Raw genomic sequence first — 24328 nt, 5'->3', positions numbered from 1 at the left:
CAAATCAATGAAAAATTTATTCCTCAGCTACATGAACCATGTCTCCATCCTTTTCAAACAATTACACACTTTGTAGGGTCATTTGGCATGATCTCATTTTGCTAAACTTGGCAATTTCTTGTCACCTATTGGCAACTTTTGCCCAAACACACACAAACTACCCTAACACACCACTTAGACCCTCTTGGAGTCTTTATTCATCAATGACCTAGCTAGGATCACAAAGACACACAAACTACCCTAACACACCACTTAGACCCTCTTGGAGTCTTTATTCATCAATGACTAGACTAGGATCATTTACAAGCTAGAATATCTTGGGGTTTTAGCCCAAATCCTAGGTCCTCCTACACCACGGTGCTAGGAACATGTCAAACAAGTCTACATGAGAAAACCAACCAATTCAAAATAATGTTGAAAGAAACATAGAACTGGAATGAAAAGGAACAAACTCAAAGAAAATGTTTTTGGTTGATTCAAGATTGCCAAGAACCACTTATGCTCCTACATCACCTTTATAAACTTCTAAATTTGGCATGAGCTTTAATGGACATCCACTCATCAAAATTCCCATTTGGCACAAGCATAGATTAAGTTTTTGAGAATAAAACAATCATGTGTCCCACAAGATGACATATAGTTAAGAAACCTTTCAAATACTTCATACAAACATGTGTCCCACAAGATGACATCTAGTGAAGAAACCTTTCAAATACTTCATAGGCTTGCAACTCACATTCCACATCTAGTAAAGAAACCTTTCAAATATTTCATAGGCTTACAACTCTAATTCCACAACTTGAATTCCACATGCTCTAATAATGGTCAAAAGGTTGTAGAACTAGGCTTTATTCTTGCAAATGGCATTTGATTGTTAGTTTACGAGGCATTTTCAACAAATTTAATTGTGTATATCTAGCAATCATTACACACCATGAAACAACATACCATACTAACTCTAGAATTTTATCAATGTTACTTGGGATGCATCCTTGACCTAATTTCCCTTGTCCCAACATCGAGGACATTTCAAAGTCTTGGGAACGACCAATAGACATCCCTCCCATGTCCTAATTTTTGAAAAAACAAAAAAAGGAACGTCCCAAAAACTTGGGGACTATGCCCAAAATTGGGGGGCATGCCAAGATGTCCCAAGAATGACTATAGACATCTTGGAAGTCCTAGTGACAAATATGCATCCCCAATAGGATAGGCTACATCTACACTTTAAAAACACATTTTTCTTTTATAAAATTTTCTTTTTTAATATTAATATTGTTTGGTAGTTAATTCTTGCTATTTGGGGTCCTCTATTTAGTAGTTGGCATTATTACAATAAGAATGTTACAATCATGTCACATGCTCATAATCATATAGAAAACTATTTGCAAGGTTTTGGGAAAGTATGAAAAGTGCATTACAAACCTAGACCATGCATCGTTATGTCATTTTATGGTAATACATTAGTTCTAGGTTAGTTTTGTGTTGATTTGGGTCCTTTGTAGAAGATTTCATGAATTTTGACATCTTACAGTATCATCTTGATCAAGGTTACAATCATGTTGCATGCTTATAATCATATGGTAGACTGTTTGCTCATTCTGTGGCAATACATCAATTTTTTAGACTCAAGTTCTTTAGAAGCATTAGCATTAGCATCAGCTTCAGCAACTAGCTCCACAATTAGCAACCCTTCTTCTTGTTGCTTCACAATATCTTCACTCTGAGATAGGATCTCAATTGATGATTGAACTATGGTTGGAGATTCCTGCTTTTCCACTAGGTGCATCTCAAACTCTTCATTTATATCTTGTTGCATGAGAGTTTCAAAATTTTCAAGTCTTTTTTCACTAGAATCAACCTTACCCAACTGGCATCCATGTTCCTCAAGTGGTTCATTCATTTCCTTTGTTTTTTCTGAAGACTCTAGTTTCTCTACTTCACCATGTTCCTTAGTAGCACTTGGACGAATGGTTGGCATATCAACGGCTACAAAATTTGAGACCTCTTCAATCATGGCTCTCTCATCTAATTGAGCCTCAATAGAAATCTCACCAAGTGATGAAGCACATACCTATGATAGACCATTCAATATCATTCTTGAAAAAAAAACATAATCTTAATTTACATTGAAATTAACTGTAATAAAATTAGAACAAAAGTGAATATAACAGATTAGAGAGCATTTGGCATCCCCAAATTTTCATAACAGAAAATGAATTGTCTCTTAACATATGAACATAACTCTCCTATACTAAATGATAATTGTGTGGTTTATTTTATTTAATAAATATAATTATGGAGAGGAAAAATTGATAAAAAATTTTGGGAAAATTTTGCTAAAAGTGTTAGATGATACTCATCAATGGCAAGTTAAAGCAATGTAAAGTTCTTCTTTTCCTGCAACACATATAACAACAATGTAAACTTATCTTGAAACTTCTTCTTTTCCTACAACACATATAACAACAATTATAAGCGCTTGCAAGGTATATACTTATGAATAAATATTACATCCTAATTTAAATGTATGAAAACAATTTTCATTCCTTTTAAGCTTCATTCATCTTGAGGTGCAATTCACAAACTCAAGAATAGTGGCTTTTGTTCTTCAGGACACCTTTAGGGGAAGTGTATGTGAATCCCTTGCACAAGTTATAGCCGCGTGCTCGGGTATGAAAATTTTATATTTTTTAATCTAATGTATATTTTAACTAGAATTTTAGCTTATATGTTTTGAAATTGCTGTTAGGCCTTGTAGGTTGTATAATTTAATTGCTGGAGAGCTTCTACAGCTAAGAAAGAAGGTCGTTGTATGAGTTATAGCCGTGCGCTTGGGTATGAAAATTGTATATTTTTTAATATAATGTATATTTTAACTAGACTTTTAGCTTATATGTTTTGAAATTTCTTTTAGTGGCTTAATGTTGTAAGGTCTCTTGAAATAAGACCTTTAGGCGGTTGGTCAAAGTTTTACAAATAATCTTATCCAAAAATTTGCCTAGAGCAATTGACTGAATGTTATAAAAGGTGATTGGGTTAAATGTCTTAGGAATAAAGTCAAAGAAAGTATCTTTAAAATATTAAAGTATTTAGCTAGGTCTAAGAATATTTGTGTACTTTTGACAATTTTTCTTAGTTTGTGAAAGTTGTAGACTGAAGTTTTCATAGCTCAATTTTTTCTTCTTGCGAAGAACGATCATGTCAGATAATATAAGTGAATAACAAAATAGGGAGACAATCACTAGATTGTGGTCTAACTTGAAAAGAAAAGGTGATGGAAAATGTTATTGTCCTTGCAAAATTTGTAAGGGCTTAAACTATAGAAGACTACTAATCAAAATAGTTAAGAGGCATTGTAGGGAGAATGGTCACATTGAAGGGGGCATGACTATCATCCACTGGTAAATTGTTCATTATATAATTTTAACAATTTATATACATATGAAATCACTTGATGATGAGTTGATGATCATGGTTTATTTATGTTAATCAATTTTATATAGATTGATCTCCCTAGGGAAGTACATGATATGAACCACAAAAATTTGAAGAATATAGTTTTTGAAGTGGAGGAACATGGAGGTGCGAATATCCAATGTGAAGATAATGATCCCATGGAAGATGACGATCATGCACCAAAAAACACAATTGAAGATGATGGTATAAATACATTGATACATGACACATTTAGTCTAAGCGTATCTGATCATGATGATGATAGCATCGATGTACCTCTACTTGAGAAGGCATACAAGCCCCTATACAAAGACTCCCAAACAACTCTTCTCGTTGCTATATTGTTGTTGTTGAACTTGAAGGTTATGATTGGTTTATCCAACATAACAATGTCATGTATGTTAAGGTATGTCATATATGTCTTTATAGTTAACCAAGGGTGAATTATGTACCACTAATATTGTTTATATTAACAACTTATATTTTTTGTTGTAGATTGATAGGCGAGTTTCTGTTACCACCATCAAATATTCTACGTCGCTCATATCAAGAATTATCTACTGTTATGAAAGATATTGGAATGGAGTATGAAGAAATAGATGCTTGTCCCAATGATCATATTATATATTATAAAGAACATGAATTTGCAACACAATGCCTTGTATGTCATACGAATCAATATCAAATAGATTGACTAACAAAAAAGGTGCCTCAAAATGTTCTTCATTACATCCCCATTATTCCATGGATGCGACAATTATTCAGGTGTAGTAGCTTGGCTCAATTTATGGATTATCATGCATGCAATAGAAATAGAGATGACATTATTCGAATCCCTATGGATGGTTCAAAATTTATGCACATAGAGAAAAAGTGGCAACACTTCAAAGAAGAACCTCATAATCTCAGGCTTTCATTGGTAGGGGACGGTGTCAATCCATTTGGAGAGATGAGATCCATTTACTCGATGTGGCCTATTTTTGTTATCAACAATAAAATTCCTTCATGGATGTCAATAAAGAGGGAGCACATTATGCTGGCAATGATTGTTCTAGGTATCTTATCATTTGATAGTTATTAATTTACATGTACTTAGAAATATTGCAGTAAAATGATCACAATAATTATATAATGTTATTGTTCATTGAATTAGGTAATTATCAAGTTAAATATATGAATGTATATATTGAGCCTCTTATCGACGAGTTGGTGGAGTTATGGCATGATGTCACTATTTATGATGTGTCTAGACCAATAGGACAAAGACAATTTCAATTCCATGCAATACTTGCATGGACAATACATGATGCCCCAGGGCTAACAATTTTTTGTGGTATGTTATAGTGAATTCAAGTTGCATAATTCTAATTATAAAAATCAACATATTTAATAATCCAATTATATCATTATCTTGTAGGTCTTCAAATAAAGGGGAAATTTGCATGTCCAGTTTTTCGTCCAAGGATGAAATCTCATCATTCAAAAAGTTTAGAAAAGCAGGTGTTTGATGAGTGTAGACACTTCCTTCACAGGAATCATAAGTATCAAAGTACGGAAAAACATCTTTTGAATGGGAAAGAAGAGACTACATCAAAGCCATGAAGAATGACACCTCACCTATGGAAGTTGGAATATAATAGAATTAATCATCGTGGTATATTCATTCCACCTAATGGTTTATGTTTTTAATTTATATATTTATATTTTGATTTTTGTTTACTAGTTATGTAATTGATGATTGTGAAGGTCGTCAAGGTAGTACTAAAAACCTTCCAAAGGGACTAAAAAGCCATTCCAGACAATTTAGTAGGTTGCCCTACTACGAGAACTTACAAATTGTGTATTTATTTGATAATATGCATATTGGAAAGAATATAATAGAGACATTGTGGAAAATATTGGATGGAAGGCATGACAAAGAAAAATTGTCAAAATTTGTAATGACATTTAGGAATCCAATCATGCATTGAAGAATTTCATTCACTCAAATAGCAACAGAGATTAGATTAATATAAGTGCCCTTCCTTGGTTATTAACGGAGCAACAAAGTGATTCCATAAAAGAAGTCATATGAAAAATTTGATTTCCCACAGAATTTGCTGCGAACATAAACAATCTCATATAAAAAAAAAAAAGTGAATTTGGGCCAGGGCTCAAAACACATGATTGGCATACTTTCGTCAAGGTAAGTTGTGTTCTTTTGTATTTACAATATATTCATAAACTACATGTATTGTTTGTTATGTTATGTTAGAAAACAATGAAATGATTGGTTTATAATTATTGCAGTATGTGCTTCCTCTTTCTCTCTTAGAGCCCTTCAACAATAACATCAAACAAGTGATATACGATCTAGAAAAATACATGAGGTAAGTAGTAATATCTGTTCAATTTGTTGTATATATTTATTATATTCGTGATTTTTTTTTCTTGCTATGTAATCTATTGTATATTATTTTGTAAAGTCTCATATCTATATATTTTTTGTGACTTGAATCTCTTAATGTAGGTGGTTGTCATCTAAAGAAATCTATAAAGAAGATATAAACTATTGGAAGAGAAGAATTCCTCATTTACTGTGTGAAATGCAAAAGTGTCTACCTCCAATTTTTTCAATGCAACACAACCTCATACACCTAATTGAGGAGATTAAATTGTGTGGACCTATACACACTAGGTCAATGTGGATGGTTGAGAGGCACTTGAAATCTTTGAAGGCTTTGGTTCGACAAAGAGCACATCCTGAGGGTTCTATGGTAGAGGGATATATGGTATACCAGACTATGGTGTACATTACTGAATATCATCCTAAGTTTGCATCAAATATCTATGTAGATCACATTTGGGATCTCGAGCCTTTTAAAAAATTATAAGGGGAGTACTTGATGGGGGAAGGTACATTGAGGAAAGTGAGAGGTAATAAATTATAAGATGTTATTGTAATAAATTATTTCTTAATCTTCAAAATAAATCGGTTGTAAGTTGTCTATTTTTTTTTGTACAGGTGCTCAAGAGTGGGATGCACTACATTTGTATATTGCAAACAATATGGATTGTATGATGGTATGGATTGAACGATGTCAACATTCTAGTAGGAAATTAACATGGGAAGGTGTATCTTCATTAGTTAAAGAAGCTCATCAGAATGGAGATTCCAATGTTATGCAAAGAGAAATAGATTTAGCACATGGTTTAAGAGATTTCCAAGTATGCACAAATTTATTAATCACCCATATATTTATCAACTCATGATACAATAATTTTGACATGTTTCACATATTATTACAGGTTAAACACCACAAGACCATGTTTTTTAATGGTCAAAAATTTTGCGTCAAAGTGTTGGATGACACGAAGAAAACTTGTGATTCAGGAATAACTACAGTCTTTCAAGTGACTAATATTTCATCTAGAAATGACTTACATTCTCAAGAGTCTAAAAATTGATACTATGGCATTTTGGATGATATACTTGACTGTGGCTTTAGTTCCTTCAAATTAGTACTCTTCATTATCAAATGATATAGGCTACGACTTAATCCAAATGATCCTAATAGAACTATTATTGAACATGATAATGGATTTACAATGGTTAATACAAGGTTGTTTGAGCCAGTTGGGGATGAGCCCTATGTTCTTCCAAGCCAATGTGAGTAGGTATTTTACTCAAAGGTTCCACATAAATAGGGTTGGTCATTTTTTGTTAGACATGAACCGAGAGGAAGGCCAATAAAGTATAATGCGATGGAAGAAGAAGATATCGAAGAAGTAGAAGATGATGTAGATGCTGCTACTGATGATGATGATGAAGATGATGTTGATGTTAATGATGATGATGTTGATGATGATGACGATGATGATGCTGATGATGGTGAGGATGATGATGATGATGACGATGATGACGATGATGAGGATGATGATGATGATGATGATGATGATGACAACAAGGATGATGATGATGAAATTTAGATGTATGCCATCAATCCTTAATCTATTTAATATTCATTTCTTGATAGAAATATATTTTTCTTATATGGTTACATAGTTTATTCATTATCTATTTAGAAGCTACAAGTTTCAACTAGAAATAGAATATTGCTAATCTAAATTAACTATTAATCTAAATTAATTAAATAAAACTATTTAAAACACATATTGATGTGTGAATGTATTGAGCCTTATTTTCTTTCAGGTCAAAAGCATTTGTAAGTGTTTAGTTTAGAAAATGGAATTCATTAAAAATCTAAAAAAGGGAGTTGTACCTAGAATAAAATTCATAGGGAAAAAATAATATAAGTGCTTAGCCCTTCACTATGCCTACTTCCCTAGTAGGCTTATAATGTGAGATTGATTTAAGTGTTATATTGTGTACCTTTTAATGTTTTTAATTTTTATGTAATAATTACGATGAATGTGATTATGATTATGGTGTGATTATGCTCATGATAATTGAATTACATTTGCATGAAATTGAACCCCTTTCAGGAGCATCCTGCATAGTCTCATGGATCGACAAGTATTAGTCAATACTCCTTATAGACAATCTATTTAATACAATTATCAATAGTAAGATTGATGTCTTCTAAGATCTCTCCCATTTTTAGGTACCAGTGAGTAGGTATTTTTCAGAAGTGTCTTCCTCGAGTGAGGGAAATATAGGAATAGAAGAGGAAGGTGAGACATGTAGTTTATCTAGAATAGGGAGATTAACTAGAGATCAAAGGACTAAAAGGAAATTCAATAAACACATGAAATTTTTCCTTGCTCAAAGGGGGTAATGTTCTTATGATGATGAGAAAAAAGGTGACATCGAGGTGTCCTTGAGGTACCATCATCTACAAAAACATTGGGTACCTAGGGAACTTCCTCCAATAAACACTGATTTTTGTGTTAACGAGAGGATATATTGCATAGCAGCATCATCATTACATGGTTTGGGCCTATTTTCTATGGACGGCATAAAGGTGTCTTACAACAAAGTTTTTCAATTGATGGAGTATGTTGGACCATGTTACGATTACAAAATTTGGATGCATATTGTTCAATATAAAAAATGTATGTGTAGGTATGCCCTCTCGAAAAATTATATACAACAGCTAGACAATAATCAAAGTAAAAGTGTGGCTATATACATTGATGGAAAGCCAAAAGCAACAGGGAATATTATAGGTTTTATAAATAGTACATGACCTGGGTCAACAATAAAGCAACCCAATTGCATATTTGAGGTGCGTGAGGGAAATTGTGTATTCATCTGTGCAATAAAATCAATACGTGTAGGGGAAGAGCTTCTTATTGATTACAATTTGAACCACATAGATACAAATGAGGCTACTATCATGGGGGTGGTACATACTATTAAACCGACTTCTAATCAATGACTCCAACATACCATTTAGTCAATAAATTTTTGGCAAACATTTTTATACTTGATCTTTGACACAAGGACACAATATGGAGCAACCACCCGGAGGGGATGCTAGTGATGTTCTCGGCTCATCTACACATGAGTAGGTAAAACTCATTGTAATTGTGCAAACTAGATAGAAGCAAAATTTTATTTTTTTAATGTTGTTTTCCTCATTATTTTGGAGTAATTTTGATAATACTAATACTATTGTTGTCACAGAGGGCCAGTGGTCAGAGGGAGGGAAAGGAACCTGCAGTCCCTTAGTAGCCCACCCCTGAGGAGGACCTTTTTTATATTGATTTAGTAGAGACTGATGACCCAATCAGTTTGATTAAAAAGTTTCTAAAGAAAATTGGTAAAGAAATTATACGTTTGGCAACCATCAAGCCTACTACTTAGGAAATAAAAGATAGGGCATCTGAATTGTTGCACACCTCTGAAACCTTAAAAGTAAGTATTAATGAAAATTTTAATTATAACAAGAGTTCAATAATGGTTTTTATGTTATGCTTTTTTATGGTATTAATTAAAATATGGATTTGTTGTCTTTACAGAGTTTTTTGCATGATTTTGAGCCCCATTCCCATGATGAGGGTGCTGCAGGTGGTTCAGGTAGATCGCATGTTCCATTCCCCACTTGTGTTTTCCACTAAATATATATAGGAATTATCATAATCATTGACAATACATGCTTGAAAAATCCTTTTTTTTAATGCTCTAACAATCTTGTTCATGCTAGTCCATGCGTTCTATATTTATGCATGCTCAAACAATTTTATTCTTCAGCTTCAGATCCTATGACGATGCCACCTCCATCTAGGACAACCACAAATTCTTTTCGACTGCTGAGTCAACAACACACAGCTTACAGGCATCGACTATTGCACCATCTATTGGTACACAAATCCTTCTTTTTCTCTCTTTTGTTATGTGTTTAAGTATTATGTGTTTACGATGTAGATTGTAATGACCCCCCTTTGGTAGTCACTCAATGTTTAAACCTTTTCACAATTTTTTTACAACTATTTATTTAATATGCCTTTGGTTTTTATAATTCATGTGAATGATTAACTAGACTCACATGTCTACTATCTTTGAACTCAAACATTACTTTTTCATGTATTTTTAACATCTTATTGCATGAATCATCACCTTATTTTGACTATTACAATTACCAACTCCTATTCAGTTGCTATTTCAATGAGTACACCAAGCCTACACAAATTATACTTGTTCACTACTACCTGAACAGATTTACATTAACCACTAATGTTTTCATGGCTTTTAAAAGCTTCATTATGGCTTAATACATATTTGGTGGACATGCATGGCCTTTCCTATATATAGAAATGAATGTGAATGTTCTTCCTATATGCCAATTCTTCCACCCACAAGTTCTAAAAAATGTCTACTTCTACTTAATCTATGCTTGTTCCACCATATCGATGAGGAATGGAGCTATCAGCTTGAATAAAATGGTATGGGTACACATTCTTGCACAATATTCTCAACATTGGCACATAGATGTATAGCCTCATATCCTTATGATGCCTCAGGAAGCTCATGTGTTTCATCAGACTGTAGCAACTATAAATTTTCCTATCTATTCCTTCCTTTAGCTGTCTTGACATTGATCACTATCTCCATTGGAAGCCACATGATGAATTGTTATACTTTTCTTCTTCATGTCTATTCATTTGACTATCTTTTGCTAATCTCTTGTATTTTGTTATGTTTTGAGGTCCAACTCCTTTCTACTTAAGCCTATATCCCTCATGTCATGACCTGGCATACCTTTTGTGACTATAGAGTGGTCAATTCTTTCATAATTAAAATGGTGTGCATACTGAGCTGCAACATCTTCACTACAATTAATTGATAAATACATGCATTATGGCTCCTATTTGATAGAGTATTGCCTAGTCCTATCATGTTGAAAGTGGAGTATATTCTCGAGGTGCAACATTGTATAGATGCAACAGATCGACCATCTTGAAGGCCGAAGCCATTATTTGAGTTGTATAGCAATAAATATCTCCATCCATTTTCTTACCATGTTTATGTTTACAAACTTTTCAAAAAATTTGGCCTCAAATTTTCCATGATCTTAATATGATTAGTTGTCCTTTACTCTCTCCAGATGAAATTTTTTTAGCACCTGGATGACCAAGCCATGTTTTTGTTTGTGATATTTCATAAGACCATCTACCATATATATCTTCATGGAAAGCCCTCAATTTGGAGAAATGATGATCAACAGTATGCCATTGCAAGGTGTAAAACATATATGGTATAACAATTCTACAACTAGCATTAAAAAGAACTTTCCTGAGCTAGTTTTTCCACATTGTCAGAGAATTCCTTTTCAGGAATCCACAGTGACATTTTAGAGTTGGTTCTATTCCTTATTTTTTCTATAGGGAATATTGCACTAATGCACCTGGTACTACATAGAATTATAGCTAGTTGGAGAGGAAATAAATGTTAAGATTCAGGATCATTGATTAGATGTTCAACCATATCTAGTGAAATTTGATTTCCAAGCAATTCCCTTCTCAGCTGAAGCTTTGCCAATTATCTTGCAAGAAAAGATTGATATGCTTCCATAATAGAAACTTCAACTTACCCCTTCTACTTGATGGCAAGTGACCTGACAAACGAGTCACGAGATTGCATACATCCTTGAGTAGTATCTTATTGCCCAGATATAAAAAATGTATCATGACTAGCCTTTAAACCATCTTAATATTAAAAAAAAAAATTCCATATGGCTCAGTTGAAGGCTGAAATGATACTTCAGCATGACAATTAGATTCCACAAGATGGCTCTCAATTTTTTGTATATGAGACTCCTACTATTCTTGTTCAAGCAAAGAATGTGATTGTTGGAATTTGAAACTAAAGGCTTTCTCTTCCTAGATAAACCTCACTCAGATAGTATGCACTTGATTTTTTTAAAAAAAATCTCTTTTAACATTTTAGCAAACAGTTTGTATGCATTCTCCCCAACTTCAGCTTCTTTTGGCATTATGCCAAACAACTATGCCTGAGTTGATGTTGCAATTCAACTTTTGATATTCAAATCCACTGAAAATCAATGTTCTGAATGTAAAATTTATGAGAATCCTCATCAAAACTAACATATGATTTTCTACAAGGCTACATTATGACATTCTTGGACCAGACCACAACTGGAACAACATAACAACTAGAGGTTAAAGATAATTCCTGCAATTGTATGCGCAATCAAAGTTCAACTGTTTTTTTTTTTACAACTTTTTAACATCAATTATCATTTGTTCTTTTATACTTCATGACAAAGACTTATGAAACTTATGAAATTTTTTGCAATAGGAGCTGCAGCATCATTTTCTAGATGTTCCTATGTTCTTAGTATGGGAACGGTGAAGGATGTCATATTGATTGTCAACAATGATGAAGGAATTCCATTAAAAGTAGCCAAAGTTCAAGGTACTTTAAATTTATTATTCTATAGTGATATAATAGTAATTTAGTTTTTGATCACTCTTCATCGACTAATGATCCCATGATTGTTTTGTAGGGAATGATGTTTTTTGGAGAAAACTTGGTGATGAGTGTTTGCAAATATTCGGGCCCACCCTGTGTACCTGGTGGAACATCATATCCTAACTAAAACCCCAAACCACTATTTTGATTTCATATCATTGCTAGAATAGTTTTCCTTTTCATCCATTTCTTGAACTATATTAAAGGTAGCTTCACTTCATTTATGAGTCTAACATGTTTTTTTTTACTTAAAATGTGGAATAACCAAGACAAACTGTTGAAGGATGATCTTATAGAGAGCATGACCCAACTCTTTGGACCTCGTGCATTTGAGAGAAACAAGCTCCTTGAAAAATATAGTTTATGTTTGAAGTATATTAGGGACCAATACAGAAAAAATTAATGGGATAACCCCAGGTATGAGCGTCCACCCTATGTTCCTGAGGCTGAGTGGTAGGCTCTGATTTTGGATGGAAAGTATAAAGCTGACAAGAAAAATAATATTACACTAGTAGAGAGTACAACAAGTTATGTGATACTATTGAGAATGTAATTATGTACTAATTGACCTCTATATTTATACTATCTAACATATTTCAAACTTTTCATAGATTGCTTAACACATCAAAGGCAACAAAGGAAAGAGTAGAAAAGCACGGGACACACAAGCTCAGCTTTGGTGGTTTTTTGAAACTTCAAGCATGAGTTGTAAGTATTAGTAAATGAAAAATTGTATCAAATTTTTTTAATATTGTGATAGGAAATGCTAGGATAGACTAGCTTGTCTATGCTCCTGATCTTCAACTTTTGCAGCTTTTGTATTTTCTTTTGATATTTTAACTACCCTCCATTGGTTGATGAAACAATGCAAGTAAAATTCACCATACCATGCAAAAATGTAGAGCTCAAAGTTAAAGAGATACCTCACAGAAGAGGATAAGAGAATTGGCTTCCAACAAGGCTATAGAGCCATGGCCGAATGGCTACGAGCTAAAATCATTGTGGAAGGTTCTAATAATGATGCATCTGAGCCATAGGTAAATAAGCTAAAAGAAATTTATTTCAAATTGAATACTTTCCCAATTAGTCTATTTGATGTTATGTTCCAATATAAAGTGAGTATATCTATTTTAAGCAAGCAATGATAACAATGCGTAGGATGTTGGAATGTAGCCTAACAATCCTTCTACACAATCTGTGAATGTTGAAGGTTCACATGATGTGCATCCTAGTGGTGGAGGTATACATTTGCTATTAAAATTTTATATGTAATTGCAATTAATGTTTGTATTAACATAACATTTTCTATAGCATTTGTAGAGGATTAAGGGGTCGATGTTCATGAGCATGTTGACATTGAGTCTAAATAAAATGATGTGGTCAGATCAAGTAAAGAGCGCCATAGTTATGTTATTTAAAATAATTAAATACTTATAACAATTATAATAAATTATTTTTAATTTAACTCTTTTATTGGTTATTGCAGAGGACCCCCCTTTGCAATAGCATAGGAATTTGAGATCATCAAGAACAGAGAAAATAACAACTGATGAGCGGGGAATTGATGATGACACTGATGCTCCTCTTAGAGCTTACATAGAAAAAAGAAATAGAAAGAAAAAAAGAAGTGATTGCCATCTACACACATTAATTGATAATGACTAAATTTTATGTCTCAATGAATTTAATTATGTGCTAATGAATGTTCATGAATTATGTGTTAATGCAAAATATTGATGAATGTTGCATGTTTACAAATCTAATGTGTTAATGAATGTTATCATGTGATATTGATTGAATGTTACATTTTATTAATGGTTGAAAGAAAGAATGAATGTTAGATGTTAACAGGGAATGTAGAGTGATGTTAGGGGGAGGGGGATGGGGCCAAATCAGCTTCCACCTTCACGTGGTTGGCCCTGTTTAGTGGAGAATATTACACTATTCTCAAAACAAAGTGAAGCTCAATAAGATACTAAATATTTCTCTATTTTGTTCTATGTTTAGACTGGTTGTCTATGCATATAAGGCTTCATGCTTTGAATTGTCATGAAGTTCTAAACTTGCAGGGTTTTTATTGCATCCTTCGATCTCAACACTATCTTGGGACTATGTTATCACCAATGATACGATTATCATAACTAACTAGGGACTAATGTATTATCAATGCCAAATGTATTAGTGAATGGGAAAAGTTGACTAATGAATTATTGAATAATATAAACTTCTGATTAGACCATGACAAAATCATAGACAAATTCATTCAAGCAAAGCTTAAATATCTCCAAACATTAGAACTGTACAAAGTGAATTAAGCATATCTAAAAGGTAATCTAGTAAATGTAGTTGGGCAAAATCAGCTAAATTTATGCTCACATTGGATGCATTTCCCTCTTCTTTAGGTAGGTCTTTTCTCTTGCACCTTAGCATGAAAAGGACCGTTCTTGTTATTTGTTTATTTAACTATTGTTTTTTCATCGACTAGGATGTGGTAGGCTTGCAAGTACTAGTGTAGGACCAGAAAAATGGGTTAAATGCATAACATACTATGAGTTAATCATGAAACTCAATAATCATATATTAGCACCCACTAGTCTACCATGAAAGCTAAACTAATAAAGAAAGCAATAGAAACCCCCTTTTTTGTTTGTAGCTCCCATGTCCTTCTTTCTTCTCCAAATGATTGTAGCTCCAATTTTCCTATAGTGCACATAAGATTGAAGCCAAAGCTTATAATATGGATGATGCCATGAGAATACTAGAAGTGTGATTTTAATGTGAGAGCCAGAAGTGTAGATGCAAAGGAGTGGGGACTCAAAGACTCAAGAATTTGGATTTTCAAGACTTAAGCATTAAGATTCGAAATGAGAGAAAGAATGTCCATTTTATAATTAACATGGAGGGTGAGAGCATTGGATTTTTCACCCATAGATATGCGATGTGGCAAGAGATTCCTTTGAGAATCCATGACGTGTATGACAAAATATGCCACTTGTAAGATTCTATGACACGTGAAAGTCAAACTTGGCTAAATGTGGAGGAGAATCTATGATGCGTCATAAGACACCTCAACCCACTTAAAGGCAAGAATCTATGACAAATAAGCCAAATAGGGACATGCGTAAGAGATAAGAATATCTGATTATGATATATCCCATCCAAGTGTCAAAGGAGAATCCATGAGGTGTCATATCCAAGTGTCATGATGATGAAATATTTTATTGAATATTTGAATTAAAAATCCTTTTATTCCACAAAATAAGAATTAGTAGAAAATGGAATTAATGATAGAAAATAGAACTTAAGAAATTGTAAATTTCCATGGTTTGCAGATAATGAATCAATTAATTAATAAAATTAATTAATTTAGGATGATAATTAGGAAGAATAATTAGAAAGAATAGGATTAAATTATGGGTTACTTAATCCTATAGAGAAAATTAGTAGATAATTGGCCAAATTGATTAAATGAATGTGACTATATCCTTTGATGAAAATGTGACAATGATGGAAAGTAGACCAAAGCCATGGTCAGATTGATTGATTGAATTTGATAATGTGCCAAGGACATATGAAATGAATTGGTTGATATGTAACATTTAACCAACATTGTAAATGCTACAGGATTGATATTGATCAAAAAAGGTTTGATTATAATAACATTGATGGACACTATCAATATTATTAAAATGATTGATGATGTCATGATCTGACATTGAAAGCCTTAACAATGTCAAAGATTGGATGGCATGAATAATAGTTTTCCCTAGCACTGAGAGCCATGACAGTACTAAGGTCAGATTGATAGGTTAATAGGTTTCCAAGGCACTGAAAGCCATAACAATACCTAGGATAAGATAAATGATGATTGATTTGGGATGTTTGATATGTTTTAGGTTGATTAGGATTGATTTTGAGTGATTCCAAGTTGATTTGGGGTGATTTTGAGTTGACATGACATTGATGTGAAAGAGGATACAAATGACAAAATATGGTCAATCTAGCCAAAAGATCAAAGTTAGTAGAATGAGAAAATGGGAAAAATTAGTATGAAGAAGTGATGAAATTGTAGATGCGAACCATTTTTGAGCATTTACATTTTGCCTCTCTTTGATACAATGTGATTTAGAGCATTGTGTCGAAGAATGCTAATGAAAAAGCCATAAAAGCATGCCCCAACAATTTGGTATATATTTATGCCCCCTTGAGAAATTGACCAACATAGGTATATGATAGGTTGATTTCATCGACAATGAGAAAACAAAGCCATAGGAACTGAGGGATTGAAAATCAGAGTTAAAATGCAAAAGTTATGGCCTCCAAAGTGCAAATAGGCATCACGACCAACATAGAAAGGGTCTTTGGTATAGCTATCTAGGTAGTAGAAAGTTATAAAAGGGCTTTGAGAGGAGTTTGAAGGTCATTTTCACTCTCTCATTTGGAATAAAAGAGCTCTGGAGCAAGGAGGATGGATCGACCTCCTAGGGAGCAATATCATGGTGAACGGGTGCAGAGCTTCAGATGGCGAGCAGATGCTGGACCTCCAGTGAGTACATCGAGGCCATCTTTGTACTTTTTATTTTTTTTTCTGCTTTTTGTTGCATTTTTGTGCTTTTTTACTACTTTTTAGGCACCTAGGAGTCTGTGGGGGGAAACGGGGTCAAACAAGGTCAACTGGGGGTCCTGGGGCTAGTTAGGGCTTCCAAATGCCCCAACTACACCCAAAACATAGAAAAGTGTGTCAATGATGTAGTTGGCATTCCCAAGTGTGTCAATGATGTAGTTGGTATGACCAACTACGTCAATGATGCAATTGGGAACCCCAACTGCGCCCTAGGATGCTCTGGGGCTCCCATCGAGGTCTGAATGGTCTCAGATCAAACTAAAACTTGGTATGGGTTAGCATAACCCTAGGGAGATGTTAAAAACATGAGAAAATTTATTCAAGGTGGTCAAAATGTTGATAATTTGGTCAAACATAGGGTAGATGTGGGTCAAACTAAGGTAAATGTTGATAAGGAACTGTGCAAAGAGTCCAAAAGGGTGCAAATAGACTCAGAATGACTCAAAATTTGGAATACATGTTCAAAACCATAGGAAGAGTTGAAAACATAGGTTAACTGAGGATAGGATGGTAAAAAAAAGTCAAACTTGGTCAAACTTAGCTCTGATGGAGGAAAAAGGTTGACCGATGGATAAGGATAGGGTCAAAACTATGCAAACAAGCTTGAAATGACCCAAAACTTGGGAAACATGTTCAAAACCCTAGGAAGAGCTCAAAACATAAGTCAAATTAGCTTGAAATGCTCAAAAAAAGGTCAAAATTAGTTAAATTAGAGTCAAACTATGTTAAACTTGGGTCAAAAGTAGGGTAAACTAGATGCAAACCACAGAAGGTTGACATAGGCTATGTGATTATGTAGGAGGAGCTGCCCCTATTATGGTTACGGGGACATAAGCCATGAAGCCTTGGAATACGTCATTAAATGACACCTGGTGAGTGAGGGATATTAGCTAGGTTAGGATTATATCATGTGACATTTATGCCAGAGGTGAGGGGGAACAGGGCTTTGTTGAAAGCTTTGACAGAGAGGTGGCACTCAAAGAAGAGTTCATTCCACTTGCCGACTAGGGAGGCGACCATGAAACTAGAGGATGTATGGCATATCCTTAGGATCTTGATCCATGGAGAGCTAGTAGTGTATGACCCAACTATAGGGTGAGCAGCTCTACATCAACTATTTGGATGCGGAGATGTAGAGCTAGGGATCCGAGACTATGAGATCGGATGGGACTTATTGGTGGCACACCATGAGCAGCTGATGGTTGAGATATGTTGGGTGATTGGTGGATTGCTAATACCTGATAGAAGGGGACATGGATTCCTAGTTGGATGGGGTCGAGTACTTGAGCAGATGATTATGGAGGGCACCATGTTTGCTTTGGGCCCATGCATGTTGGGGATGTTATATTATTATTTGCATCAGGTAGCATACAGAGGAGGACTATCCTTTAGCACTGGTGGCACATTATTACAGATCTGGGTCTATGAGCATATTGCAGTGTTTAGGCCTTTGGTAGAGCAAGTGTTGTGGATGTTATGCCATATGCTTACAGCTATAGAGGTTTCTTAGCCTGAGAACCATTGGGATATGGAAGGTATTTTTGTCATCAGATAGACATGATGACTCAGTTCATATGGATACCATACAGAGATTTCCTTGGATCGGATGATGATGACATCCACTTATCATACTGCAAGTAGGAGCATTACCTCATAGGGCGCACAGTGGTTGGTCACCTAGTTATAGAGATGTATCTACCAGAGCGGGTGCGGAGATAGTTTGGGGAGACACAGGATGTACCTACAAGGTTAGCACTATTTTCCCAATCTAGAGTAGAGGTGCAAGAATGGGGACCACCCATGAAGACATAGGTAGCATATGCACAGTTAGTAGAGTTATAGCCAAGGCTATGGGGGGTAGTAGCAGATATAGTGGATGTAGGTACAACAACAACATATGATAGGTGGTTTGTATAGCATCAACTAAGACCATTGATAGATCCAATAGTACCAGTACCCCAAGTGAGGCCATAGGACAAGGAGGATGATGATGATGATGAGGATGGCAGAGAGGATGAGGAGGGATTTGATTATGGTGATGATGAGGAGGGAGAGGACACTGAGGATGATGAGAGGGGAGATGGTGAGGGTGATGATGAGGGTTGTGAGGATGATGCAAGGGATGATGAGGCTGAGGATGAAGGTGATGATGAGGAGGATGCTATGGGAGAGGATGAGGGAGGTGTTGATGAGGAGGGTGGATGGAGTGTGGGTGGGGATGGGGATGACTACTAGGAGGATAGGGATGCAACTACGATGGATGTGGAGGGGGATCCTATGGATTACACTGAGAGAGCATTAGTACCAGTACAGGTAGGGCCTAGTCATTTAGATCTCTTAGAGGTGATCAGAGGGCTACAAATTTAGTTGGGCCAGGTTGTAGCAGAGAGGGATGCTATGATAGGAGAGAGAGATGCGGTTACATTGGAGAGAGATCGAGTGATGGCTGAGAGAGATGTAGCTATGCACATGGTAGAGATGGCAACACAAGAGTCTCAAGAGTTCATTAGTAGCATTAGAGATGCAAACTTCCAAGATCTGGAGATGATGATGAGCAAGGCTCACATGGAGGCATAGTATTGGTGAGATCAGTATGAGAGGGTGGTGCCATTGGGGCAGAGGGTAGAGAGTTTCCATGCATTGAGATCTCATTACCACTAGACACAGAGTAGTGCAAGGGTGATGGAGCCTATGAGGCCACCACAGAGAGCAGAGGGATCCTCCTCAAGGTTGGATAGAGGCCATGAGGCTAGGGATAGCATGGGATGACATTGAAAAACTCACACATAGAGGGGCCTCTCTATGTTACTTTTTGCTTTTTTATTATGTTCTTTCATGGTTCACACCTATAGGCAGTTAGTGTTGATGTAAACCATGGTCACATACTTTGACACCTTTGTGTGACATTTATGAGATGGACTTATGTTATATGATTATATATTATGGATTAGATGATGACTTATGTTATTATGCCTATATGTTATGTTATGCATGTGCTCTATATGTTTTATATGGATGCATTTATGCTTTTTGTGTGGACTTATATATGATGACATCATGTGTTGATTTATCACATGTTAGGTGTAGGAAATGCCATCTTTTATTTTTGCCAGATGTTTTTCTCATGAATGAATGCTTAATGTAATATGAATGATATGGAATGGATGTAAATGAATGCAAATGAAATGTAAAATGATAGGGAATGAATGCAAATGAAATGTAAAATGGATGCCAATGAAATGTGAATATAAAATAAATGCCATGTTTATTGCTTTCGGTCATTTTGGACTTTGGACATATGCAAGAATGCAGAATGATAATGCTTTTGGAGTATCCAAGTATGAGACCAAGGTAGAAGATGAAAAAAGATGCAAAAGACTGAGGAAATGAGATGAAGAACTGTTAGTATGATGGGAAGACTTTTTCTTGTAGAAAGTGCACTATATGTCAAATGGAGCTTTATTTTGATATGGAAAATAGAATGCAATGCATCATGGCATAAAGGGCCAGAGTGCAAATGCAAGCCTTTTGCATAAATAAGCATGATCCAGACAAAAAATGACCTTGTCCTTCCTAAGGCCTATGTACATGCCCCAGGCTCTCAAAGGTGCATTGGAACAGACAAAAATAGAAAAAGATGACCATGAACCATCCCAGCCACTCTCATAGATCAATTTATATCATCGAGTAGCATAGGGACATGATCAAAAAATAAAGCAAAAATAAATCACTCACTAAACAACGTGAGCCAATAGCTATTCTTGTCCACTATTACATTCTTGTTAATGTTTTAGGTTTGTAGATAATGTTTGATATGTTGATAATGTGATAGTTTTAGTTGTGGATTCAGTTGATAAGTTCATAGTGACATTTTGGATTGATTGTTGGTTCATGTTGCTCAGATATTGTGATTGGCATTGAAGTGTAGTGCTTTGATTTTTAGTCTGCAAAGTGCAAGTGTTTATGCCAAAAGGGTTGGTTATCCACAATGAACATGTACAAGGTTTATTGCATATTTTTGATGGGTTTTGTGATTTTTAGGGTTTTTGATGATATTTGATGTTTTTACATTTTTTTAGGATCATATTTGATTGTTTAGGATTTTTTCAGGACATTATGTGATTTTTAGTGATTTTTTCAGGATCATATTTGAATGTTTAGGAATTTTTCAGGACATTATGTGATTTTTAGTGATTTTTTCAGGATCGTATTTGAATGTTTAGGATTTTTTCAAGACATTATGTGATTTTTAGTTTATTTTTCAAGACATTTTATGATTTTTAGGGATTTTTTTAGGATCGTATAAGCATATACAAGTGTTAGCTCCAATCCATTATGTGATAGGTCTAATGGATAAAAAAGTGCTTAGGGATATGCCCCCAGTTCAAGTTCAAACTCATGTACCATGCAGGTAATATGCCCCCAGACAAGACGCAAACTATGTTCAACGGCCAATGGAAAAGTGTGTGTGTAGACTGGTGATGCGTAGGAAAGATAACAAAGAACATTAACCAATTCATGAGCCATGATAAGAGACCAAGGATGTCTTGCAATATGAAGGATATGATCAAGGAATGATAGAAGCGGAAAAGTCTAGATGGAATTTCAATAGATGGAGGAGCAATAACTGATTACACATGGTGCCTATTTGCCAGGTTTTCACCATGGTACTTGCCCAAAGTGCCTGTTTGTCAAGTTTTCACTTTTGGATGAAATTTCTCTCTTGACTCAAATTTTTGTGCCAAGACGCCTATTTTCCAGGTTTTCATTAAGGCATCCATTGTTTATGACTTTTTTCACTGTTTTCTTTGCTTTTTTTTGTTGAATTTTTGCTTCTTCTTTTTTGATATTTTTTTCATGACTTTTTCCTATATTTTTGGTATTTTTTCAAGACTTTTAGATAGAATCAAGTGTAGTACTTGTGAAGATGCATGGTATTGATGGACATGGGAAATGGTTCACCCTCTGGAGTTGCAAGTTGATATACTCTGGACCCAAAAGATACAGTAACTACATAAGGTCCTTCCCAATTTGGCTAAAATTTGCCTTCTTTTTCTCTGTGCTATTGTGTCTTGTAGTTCATCTTTAGGACTAGATCACCAACCTGAAAATGACGACATCAAAATTTCTTGTTATAGCTCCATTTGACTTAGTTTTGGTAAGCTTGCAAGTGTGTCAAGGCAGCTCGTCTTCGTTCATCAAGCATTTCTAGCTCATGGAATCTAGATATTTAGTAGTTTTCATCATCAACAACATCTTGTAGGGATACTCTTAATCATGGAATTTAAATTTCAATGGGAAGTATGGCCTCAGTGCCATAGACAAGAGAGTATGGTGTTGTGCCAATAGGAGCATGGACACTTGTTTGATATTCCCAAAGAGCTGAATTTAGCTGGAGATGCCATTCTTAGCCTGAATCACTGACAGTCTTTTGGAGAATCTTGACAATGGTCTTGTTAGATGCTTCTACTTGGCCATTGCCCTGTGGATGGTAAATACTAGAATATCCATGGTATATGTTGTACTTCTTGCAAAGCTTGTCTACATCTTTGTTTTGAAATGGAGTACCATGGTTAGTAATAATAGACAAGGGGACTCCATACCGACTTATGATGCAGTTTAGAATAAACCTTGAGATCTGCTTGCCAATGGTGAAATTCAAAGGGATAGCTTGAACCCACTTGGTAAAATATTCTATTGCTATGATAATGAACTTATGACCATCAGAGGACAAAGGAGAAATAGCTTCAATAAGATCAAATGCCCATTGTGAAAAGGGCCATGGTGATATGACTGGCTACAATTCTTGTGCTGGTGCATGGATTAGATTGCTATGTATCTAACACTTATGACATTTTTTGGCAAAGTCATGGGGATCCTGTTCCATGGTGGGCCAATAATACCCAGCTCTAAAAAGTTTCTTGGCTAGACTTAGACCATTGAAATGACCTCCACATATACCTTTGTGAACCTCATGCAAGGTAGTTTCAGCTTCTTGCAAGTCAAGGCATCTAAGAAGGGTTTGGTCAAAAGATCTCTTGTAAAGGGTGTCACTAATGATGACATATCTAGTGGCTTGACAGATAAAGGTTTGATGGTGATTTTTGGATAAGTTGGGTGGTAGGATTTGGGCATGTAGGTAATCATAAATGTCTTGATACCAAGGAGAGTTGGGACCAACAAGTTCAAACAAAAACTCAGATTAGGAGAGCTCGAATGCTGGAATCAAAAGTTGCTCAACAAGGAATTCACAACATTCCACATTTTGAGGCATATCAATCATAGAAGCAATGGTAGCCATAGCATCAGCTTTCTTGTTGTGTATTCTTGGTAGCTGACGAAAAGAGATAGTAACAAATTTAGACTTAAGGAAGTCTTCCATCTGCTTGTAGGGCATTAGTTTATCATCTTTGGTTTCATAGTCATCATTGACTTGGTGGATGACCAACTGGGAATCCCCAAAGACTTGTAAATGTTGAATGTTCCATTGGATGGATATCTTGAGCCTTGTGATCAATGTCTCATATTTTTCTATGTTGTTTGTACAGTGGAATGCAATCTAGTAGGACTTGGGGATTATGTCTCCTTGAGGAGTGATAAACATAATGCCAGCTCCTAAACCAATTCATGTATGTGATCCATCAAAATAAAGTTTCCATTCATTAGCTACATCCATGTGAAATATGGCTTCATCTGGAAAGTCTATCAACATGGGATGATCATCTGACATAGGGGCTTTTGCTAATTAATCTTCTATCACTTGCTCTTTGATTTCCTTTATATCTACATATTCTATGTCAAATTCACTAAGGACCTTGACCCATTTGACTAAGCGTCCCGTGAGAGCAGCCCGATTGAGGAGGTATTTCAGTGGGTCAATCTTAGAGATGAGCATTGTTTTCTAATGGAGCATGTAATGTCTAAGCTTTTGGGCTACAAAGATAACAACAAGGCATGCTCATTCAATAAGTGAATAATTTAGCTCATAGCCCAGAAGTGTTCTACTGATGTAATATATGTCTCACTCTCTTCCTTGTTCATCATTTTGTGCTAAGAGAGCCCCTAATGCTGTATCTATAGTAGATATATATAAGATGAATGGTTTGCTTGGAATAGGAGTGATTAAAATTGGTGGATGTAGAAGATAATCCTTGAGTTGTTGGAAAGATTCTTAGAATTTCTTATTCCATTGAAAGGATACTCCTTTACATAAGAGGTATTGAAAGGAGTGACACTTATCGGCCAATTGTGCAATGAATCTGTGAATAAATTGCAATCTTCCTTGTAGCCCTCTTAGGGTTTTTAGA

This window comes from Cupressus sempervirens, chromosome 4 (assembly GCF_028749045.1).
Source record: "Cupressus sempervirens isolate cs-2001-9-10 chromosome 4, ASM2874904v1, whole genome shotgun sequence".
NCBI classification, from domain to species: domain Eukaryota; kingdom Viridiplantae; phylum Streptophyta; class Pinopsida; order Cupressales; family Cupressaceae; genus Cupressus; species Cupressus sempervirens.
Note: the sequence above shows the minus strand (reverse complement) of the source record.